This window comes from Schistocerca nitens, chromosome 3, assembly GCF_023898315.1.
Source record: "Schistocerca nitens isolate TAMUIC-IGC-003100 chromosome 3, iqSchNite1.1, whole genome shotgun sequence".
Classification (NCBI taxonomy): domain Eukaryota; kingdom Metazoa; phylum Arthropoda; class Insecta; order Orthoptera; family Acrididae; genus Schistocerca; species Schistocerca nitens.
This window is the reverse complement of record NC_064616.1, coordinates 318,935,285-318,944,530: the sequence shown is the minus strand read 5'-3', so window position 1 is coordinate 318,944,530 and position 9,246 is coordinate 318,935,285. Positions and strand designations below refer to the sequence as shown.

General features: G+C 44.1%; 1 pseudogene; it reads right to left on the bottom strand.

Annotated features, from left to right (window-relative positions):
- Positions 1–1,197: 1,197 nt before the first annotated feature.
- Positions 1,198–1,315, bottom strand: LOC126250038 (5S ribosomal RNA; annotated as a pseudogene).
- Between the last annotated feature and the right edge of the window lie 7,931 nt (positions 1,316–9,246).

Here is a 9,246-nt window from a genome sequence, read left to right as displayed (position 1 = left end):
GACTGGTTATCTAACCGGTGTACCACGCCATTAGTTAGACTAGGGGCGAATAGGAGTCCTTGACTTCATCAAGGCGTAGGGAGAGTTTGATTGGCGAAGGTCAATCCAGATAGAATGAGAGTTATCTTATTTGTCAGCAGCGAGCGGCGCAGACAGCAGCCATCGTAGCTTACGGATTTGTGTGCTACAGCTCTTACAAGCCCCATATTTCCTCCACAACAGTACACATCACTGCATTTCACATGCGACAGCCTCAACATTACCTCGCAACATTCCAATGGTTAATTATTCAAGTTGAGTAGGCGCGGCTCTCAGCCATTCTGCCAAGTCAATAACAATCTTAAACTTTGTATAGAAATTTCATTAGCGAATCCTAACCTTGAGAGGTAACTTCACATTCCAAAAAGAACCAGTAAATAACGTGTTCAGTTCATAACTAAAAGTGCCATTGTGATTTCTCAGAATTTTTGCAAAATAAATAATAATTTTCGTTAGTTTCATGTTTTTCTTACACTAACTAGCACTACTCCATTACCCAAGTATCCCACTAGTTACGTAAGAAATTTTGTGAATTTTTGTGTCATTTCCTTACAGCGGACGACTCCAGAAGATATTTATTGCTGAAAGTTTATCAGGCATTTCTCTTTAGAACGTTAGGAGCGTCTGTCTGACTTCTGTAGTAGTGTGGGGGTGGAAATTGCATCTTGCAGGAGCCACAGGGTGAAGGGTAGAGCTCAGATTAATCCATTGTGCAGAATGACAGATTAGCAACCCACACGCTCACAGTAGTCTACCGTTTCTGGGCTCCTCACATCTGATATACACTAAAGCTCCAAAGAAACTGGTATAAGCATGCGTATTCAAATACAGAGATATGTAAACAGGCAGAATACGGCGCTGCGGTCGGCACAGCTTATATAAAATAACAAGTGTCTGGTGTGGTTTTTAGTAACTACTGCTATAGAATGGCAGCTTATCAGGATTTAACTGTGTTTGGACTCCGTCATCAGGCCACATGTGGCCCACCGGGACCATCCGACCGCCGTGTCATCCCCAGCTGAGGATGCGGATAGGAGGGGCGAGTGGTCAGCACACCGCTCTCCCGGTCGTTATGATGGTTTTCTTTGACCGGAGCCGCTACTGTTCGGTCGAGTAGCTCATCAAGAGGCATCACGAGGCTGAGTGCACCCCGAAAAATGTCAACAGCACATGGCGGGCCAGATGGTCACCCATCCAAGTGCCGGCCACGCCCGACAGTGCTTAACTTCGGTGATCTGACGGGAACCGGTGTATCCACTGCGGCAAGGCCGTTGCCCAAGTGTGTTTGAACGTGATGGGATACAATATCTCCGAGGTAGTGATGAAGTGGAGATTTACCCATAGAACCATTTCACGAGTCTACCGTGAATATCAGGAATTCGGTAAAAACATCCAAGATCGCTGCAGCCGGAAAGGATCCTATAAGAACGGGACCAACGACAGCGGAAGAGAGTCGTTCGACGGGACAGAAGTGCAACCCTTCCTCAAATTGCTCCAAATTTCAATGCTGTGTCAACGTGTGAACCATTTAACGAAACATCATCGATATGGGCTTTCAGAGCCGAAGGCCAACTCGTGTACTCTTGATGACTGCACAACACAATGCTTTACGCCTCGCCTGGGCTCATTAACACCGTCATTGGACTCTTGATGACTGGAAACATGTTACCTGGTCGGACGATTCTCGTTTCAAGTTGTATCGAGTGGATGGACGTGTACAGGTACGGAGACAACCTCATGAATCCATGGACCCTACATGTCAGCAGAGGACTGTCAAAATGGTGGGGGCTCTATAATGGTATGGAGAGTGTGCAGTTGGAGTGATATGAGACTCCTAATACCTCTAGATACGAGTCTGTCAGGTGACACATATATAAGCATCCCGTCGGATCACCTGCCTCAATTCACGTCCATTGGGCAATTCCAGCAGGACAATGCGACACCCCACACGTCCAGAATTTGCTACACAGTGACTTCAGCAACAATTTTCTGAGTTTGCACACTTCCGCTGGTCACCAAACTTCCCATACATGAACATTATTGAGCATATCTGGGATGCCTTGCAACATGCTGTTCAGAAGAGATCTCCAACCCCTAGTACTCTTACGGATTTACGGGCAGCCCTGCAGGATTTATGGTGTCAATTCCCTCCAGCTCTACTTACTCGAGTCCATGCCACGTCGTGTTGCAGTACTTCTGCGTGTTCGCGGGGGACCTACACGGTATTAGGCAGATCTACCAGTTACTTGGCTCTTGAGTGTAGTTTAGATCGTGTAAGAGCAAGCGCCCCTATTTTATTTCGTACTTTGGCTGAGGTTGTAGTAGATGCCCTTTTCTATCATAATTTTCTTACAATTTCAGCCAAGATGTCATCAATTACATCGATTTTGTCTGCATTTGACGCATCTAGGTGTCTAAAAGGTATGCCGTTCGGCAGAATTACGCCGTCTCATTGCACCTGTATTACGTGTGCTATTTTCCCGTCCCATATGTGGTACTACAACTACTGAGACAGCTCGTGGCTGCTGCCAGCTCAGACCAAGTAGTTTTCTCCAATGTCTACACTTAAACGTGGAGGCGGAGTCAGCGAAGTCACAGAAACGCGCCACCGAAGTCTTAAATTCTTCCATGTGCGAAGTGTTAGAGTTAGCGTCGCCTTTCTGTTGTTGAATATTAGCCTTCTATGAGTTTATTAGTAAAAGCGGGTTTGTTATTCCACTCATCTCCTGGAAGACTGTTAATTAGCAATAGCAGCAGCCGTACGAAGCTGCGTCGTTAGCAAAGCCGTCGCTCGGCTCTGCCCGCCAAGGCAGAGCGAGCAGGGAGCTGGCTGCTGACGTGCGAGTCGCCGCAGACATCGAATTGCGCAACAGCGCCACGAGGCGAGAGGCGGCATGGCGTGCTGATGCGTTAAGCGCTAATTGGGACGAGTATAGAACGCTCAAGGTGACACACAGCGCGATGTACACGTGCCGCGCAGTTCCTACACATACTGAAACATTCTTCGCCCTCTCTGTGTGACGACCGTCTGCTCTGACAGAATCGGGCGTGCGCCCTGTAATCTTGCCCAAACGATTTTACAGAAAGTGTTGGGTAAAAACAATGATTTTTACGTTACTTGTTACTCTATATATCCGCTTCATAGTGAAATGCCCTTAATCTCGCCAGTGGTCATACTTTATCATGATATTCGCATTTACGTGCTACACTGTGCCTAATTCGAAAAGTTTTCAGTGAAAAATAGGGGTCACTACGATTTTGCGTTTGGTGGATATTACAGCATATGTTGCTGAGTATCAGATTTTGCTCAGATGTTGGATTTTTCATTGCACGTGGGAGGAGGTCTCTGTCTGTCTCCAGTCTCGAGTAACAGAATTTTATGTAACACGTTCAATTCCGATCACACCCGCGCGAAAATTAAATATTGATAACATCCCTCACAAGTCCTAAACCAATCGAAATATCGAAACGATATTTTTTCGAATTATAACATGCAAGGAGGACAGTGTTTTTGAAAATAGTTAACACATGGATCTTTCTCATGTACGGCGATATATCAAAAGCTATAGTTTACTTTATTTTTTAAATCAAGTACTGTAGTGTTTTAAGTTTCATCGAGAGCTAGTGAGAAGAAAATTTTCTAGTATGAAAATAAGCATGAAATTTCATCTCTTACGTTATTGTAAACCGACATGAGATATCCTGCAAACTAATAACGTTTCTGGCCACCAACTGCTTGTTTAATGGGACACTGCCTCGGGATTCTTTCGCAACAGCTGCTAACTGCTGCAAGGTGAATTTGTCCAAATTATACTGTGCTTCGGCAAAAGAAGCACAACTAAACTTGTCAAGAAGAGAAATGTACTCGTTACTCATAAATGATGATACTACTTCAAATGAGATAATGTTAACAATTCACACACACACACACACACACACATACACACTCAAACTCCAGTTCTGTTGAAATTTTGACGGAATACCTGTAACCCATCGTGTTTTTAATAGTGAAAGACTGGAATGGAAACTTACGAAACGATTTTCTTCCTGTTATTCATCTGAGAAATATGAAAATAATGATTAATGTACCCCTCAGGCGGAGTGACGCGCACGTGCCAGGCTCAGGTTACTCACCTACGGTTCACCAAACTGACAATGTGTGATACGCAAAGAAAAACGTTATTATTAAGAAAAGTAAATAACAGATCCACTGCACAACACGACGGTCAGTGTAACGTCAGCATCTGAGAATAATGCTCGTAACAAGAATGCGGAGCCATCCGGTGTGGCCGTGCGGTTCTAGGCGCTTCAGTCTGGAACCGCGTGACCGCTACGGTCGCTGGTTCGAATCCTGCCTCGGGCATGGATGTGTGTGATGTCCTTAGTTTAGTTAGGTTTAAGTAGTTCTAAGTTCTAGGGGACTGATGACGACAGATGTAAAGTCCCATAGTGCTCAGAGCCATTTGAACCAAGCATGCGGAAGCTAACTAGGTGTGCCCAGTGCAGGGGAAGACTTCACTTTTTTGTAAAACTGTCATGAAAGTAGGCCTGCATTTGTCAGCAATACATTTCAACAAATTAAATATATCAAATCACCACCATCTTTCAGGATACCGATATATTCGAAATAATACCGACCACAGTCTTCATTTGTGTACCTTTTGTATATTTAGTTTACTGAAGCTGGTACTGCGTATGCAATCACGTCGCTATGCACAAATAACATTGCCATTCCTGGGGGTTTCTTGACTGTTTCTAGCTTGCAGTGGAAATGTGATGTCCAATTGCATGTTGTACAAAGCGTCTTGTTAAACCCATGTCCAAGTAATCACAGTGAAACTTATATGCTTCATATCTTGGGTGCTTTTCACCAGGAGCACAAAGAGGATACGCCTGTGTAAATCCTCACTTTTCATATTGGATCGTCAAGATACGCCAGCATAATAGACAGCACGTCGACATCCTTGTTTCACTGTATAATATTTAAAATTTCCTACTTCACTTCTTGATCACATGATTTTATAATATTCGTTAGTATTTCACTACCTACACGATGAATCATCTGTCCCTTCTTGCGATGTGATGACATTGTGGAGGCAGAAGATATAATCCCAGTGGCTAAAGGCTCATCAGCTATTTAATTGTGCATTGTTCTTGATAAAATAAAAACAATAACCAAACAAACAGCGGAGGTCAACCGATTTAAAAACCTGACAAATATAATGTACTAACGAAAAAAGACCGAGAGCTGAAATGCCGAAAAACGAAACACTACTCGATGAAAATAAAGTTCAGTGACAATGAAGTATTTTTTCGGACAGCCAATACTACCACGGCCCATTTCCGTGGTGCCGAAGGGAGCATATGGGTGGGCTGCTTCGTAGCTCCCCGCCAGCCCTCTCCCACGCGTGGCGCGGAGCGCGACAAGCTGTGTCTCAATTTGCGTGGTCGCTCTTGAATCTGGACAGTTAAAAAAAAAAAGGCGTGCTGGCTCACCGGCCGCACGCACTATGCGTCTCACTTTGTTCCTACAGAACCGACGGGTCTGGCGTGCTGACGCGAGAGACTGATACGCGCCGGGCAGGTGGTAGGGCGGCGATCTCTCCCCTCATACGGTAGACGAGCACCGACGGACCAATCACTACCAAACTTAATTCTCTCTTTGTATGTAAATTGCGATATCTAACGAGTAAGTGAGAAACGCACTATGTGAGAAAACACTCCCGGCACACGCAAACGTAAATACCAACTGTTCTTATACGCAGCTTTAACTTAAGAAAACTGCGTCCGAATGCGGTACCACATCACGGTGCTACGAGCTCGGAAGCCATCTTGTGGAGATGCTGCAGCTGCACCAGTGTCTTGCAGATAGCATCTCAGCACTGTAGACGGCGCATTCGTTTGGTAGGCGGATACTGTGGACAAGGCCAGGGAAAAAGCCGAGCAGCGCAGTGAACCCTCCTACTTAGACCTATCAGTGTACACTACAATAAAACCTTGCTGTTTGTTTAAAATGTCGCTAAACAGAATTTAAGGAAGACGCTAGCTCTGCAATATTTTCTTTAATTCGTCATATTAAAATAACTCTGGAGCTGCTAAGAAGCTGCTAATTTGCTCCAATATTGGCATACATCATTAATATTTGTCACCCCAAGTTTTAAAAGGTTGTTCTTTGCATGAATCCCAAAGAGCCTCATTGTGGCAACATGATTATTAAAATGTTGGCAAGAAACGGTATGATGTGTAGGTGATTTCGGTAGTGAATCGATTTTATATACTTGCCGCACCATGAGGAGTTGGCACCTGACAGTAAGTGGTATATCCACAGCTTCAGCACCAACCGCTGAGAATAAGATTACACAAACGCCCTTGTAGCCAGCCTGATCTCCCTCATGCTGAGCCACACCGAGAATCTTCAAGTATGATGGCGCACGCATAACTGTACAACTTCAATGGAGGTGGGACCATACAAAGGTTCTAGTAAAATGGAACAGATATGTTCCTTCCGACCCCATGTCATGTGGCTTATACATTTTAAAATGCTTATCGATTTCAGACCTCTCAATTGTACCAACCAACATAGTTTTTCATAAAATATGAGGCCCAGGACGCTCACGGAACCCTTAGAAATTAAAATTGTATCCCCCATTGCAAATTCTGTAATATTAACATGCTTCTGGAACGGTTAAAATGAGCACACAGTGTTTCCAGGAGAACATTTAAAGCTTGAATTGTCTGTCCATTTCTCCTACCTCTCAGTGGTTAGCTGCAACTGTCGTGTGGCTGCTGGGTGGCTGAAAGAAGGGCAGAAAATTTAAAAATCAACCACGAATATGGAGCACAGTACGGGGTTCATCACTATGGACGCATTAGCGTCATTAGTTACCTGAAAGCGGGTCACACTTAAAACAATCTCTTGAAGGATGCCATTCTCTTGTATAAAACGATCCTATAGGACATTAAGGACCCTAGATTTAAAGTAGCGTTGGGACAGGAACGACCGAAACAAAACTGGAAGACGTTCCGGAAAACCCTAATCGTGAAGTTGTTCGAGGATATTACACTTCCAAGTAGAATCGTAGACCTTCTCAAGGTCGAAAAAGATGCCTATTAGGTGTCGTCTGCGCAGGGAAGCATGTTTTATAACCACTTCCAGCAGAGTCTGATTATCAATGGTAGAGTGATACCTCTGAACCCACAATGAAAGTGACTAATGAGCTGTCTGCATTTTAACGTCCCGACCAGGTGGCGGTTGAGTATGAGCTCGCAGTTCGTTCCCACGTATATTTGAAGGAAACACTACGACAACTAACCGAGGATACACGATCTATCCTAGGTTTGAGGAGGGGTACTGAAACAGCTTCCTTCCATGAGCTGGGGAATCTCCCTGTTTCAAAAATGAAATTAAAAAGTGCGAGGAGGAGGTTTCTTGCCACAGACATTGCAGACTCCAGCACCCACACTGAGTAAGTTCGGTTGTAAACTTAGTCATTGGTAGAACTGAAGCCAACGCCATCCGTCTAAGCGATTGTTTAAGCCTGACAGAAAGTTTTGTCCTGTCTAGCGGTATCAGTTACGTGAGCGAAAAGTTACGCCTTAGTCTTGGAAATGTTTCCTCTGCTGGTTTGGAGAAAACCATTCTACATTACAACATTAACTGGCCGCCTTTACCAGAAATCTTCCTGATGGTGTCTCATGCAATCTACAACTTCAAGGAAGGATTTATGAAGTTAAGAAATACCTGCCACGTCATTTCTTGCTCTTCTTTTAGCAAGATGGTATTTTCCTTTCGCAATCCGAAAAGCTGCGAGATTCTTTATCATTGTTCTGCACTTGAACATACCCAGGATTGTGCTCCTGTCCCTGAGTGTGAAATAACACTCTTCCGTTGATGACGTAATTCACCCATTGGTGTACTCTGTCTCTCAGTTCAAATGAGCGTCTGACTATCCTGATCTAGATTTTCCGTGATTTCCCTAAATCGCTAATGGCAAATGCAGGGGTGGTTCCCTTGAAATAGTACTGTCGATTTCCGTCCTTATCCTTGAAACAAACCGCGTTTGTGCTCTGTTGCTAATGACCGGACGTTAAACCCTAATCTTTATTCCTTCTGCTGCGTTGAAATACAGCCCGCTGGCTATACAGTGTCCAATCTGAGAATCGCGGAGTAGTACGTGTCATCTACGTCGGTGGTTACTCCTACTACAGCGCTCTCCACACTTATATCGGGCTTTCTGTAGAGCGCAGGGTTGTCAAATACTGTTCATTCTGAATACAAACACAAAGGCTTACTCTCGATTCGGAGTCTGACTTTCTTCACATGATTCCTGAACAGATTCATGTTCCAATATAGAATAGGAGTCATTAGCTGTGAAGTATAGTACTTTCTTAACCCTTACCTCTCTGTCGACATGGGTATGTTGTGGCAGAAGGGGATTTGCTGGAGGAGATCGCTGGTACCTGTGGCATTTTTCTACGTAAACCTCGTCTGTAGTGCTATCTTTATCAGATAAATCACAGAAGACGAGTGCACACTGGTCTGATGGTTTTGGGCTACTTACTTTTGGCCTGGATCTCTTCACCATTCCTATATGTTGTTTTGGCCATTGAAGCAGATTAGGTTAGGAACCTTGGATATTACTGAGCACCATATATCCTTCTGCCATGCAAATAGAGGCTTCTTCTAGTGACTGGGATCTCCTAGATTTACTACTCATCATGAAAAAGTCAGTATCCGTTGCTTGAAACAACATTATTGCCTCTGAAGTTAAAAAAGAACAGAGGAGCTATACAAATGTTCCCACCTTCTTGCGGAGTTTACCCACATTTTCCGCAAGTTTCAAGTTCATTGTATGCTATTGTGGAATGTCCATAGTGCTGATGCTTGATCAGAAACAGCGTAGTGTATGGTCTCACTTTCAGGAGGATGAATCCTGCTGTAATATGCTCAGGCTACACTGCACTACTGAACGACAGTATCAATGTAGGAATCGTTTCCAATCCATCGTTAACTCGCTTCTGTTATATCTTAACGAATGTGACGTCAACATCTTCCTACACTTACTTCAGTTCTTCGACATTTATGTCAATGAGGTACCTGTGAGCTACAACGCCCTTAGTAGAATAAAGGGAATTCTGTAATTTAGTAGTAATTGTGTGTTCCCCAAAAGCTTTCGCTTTTTGTACTTCGTCGGCTTTATGTGATAT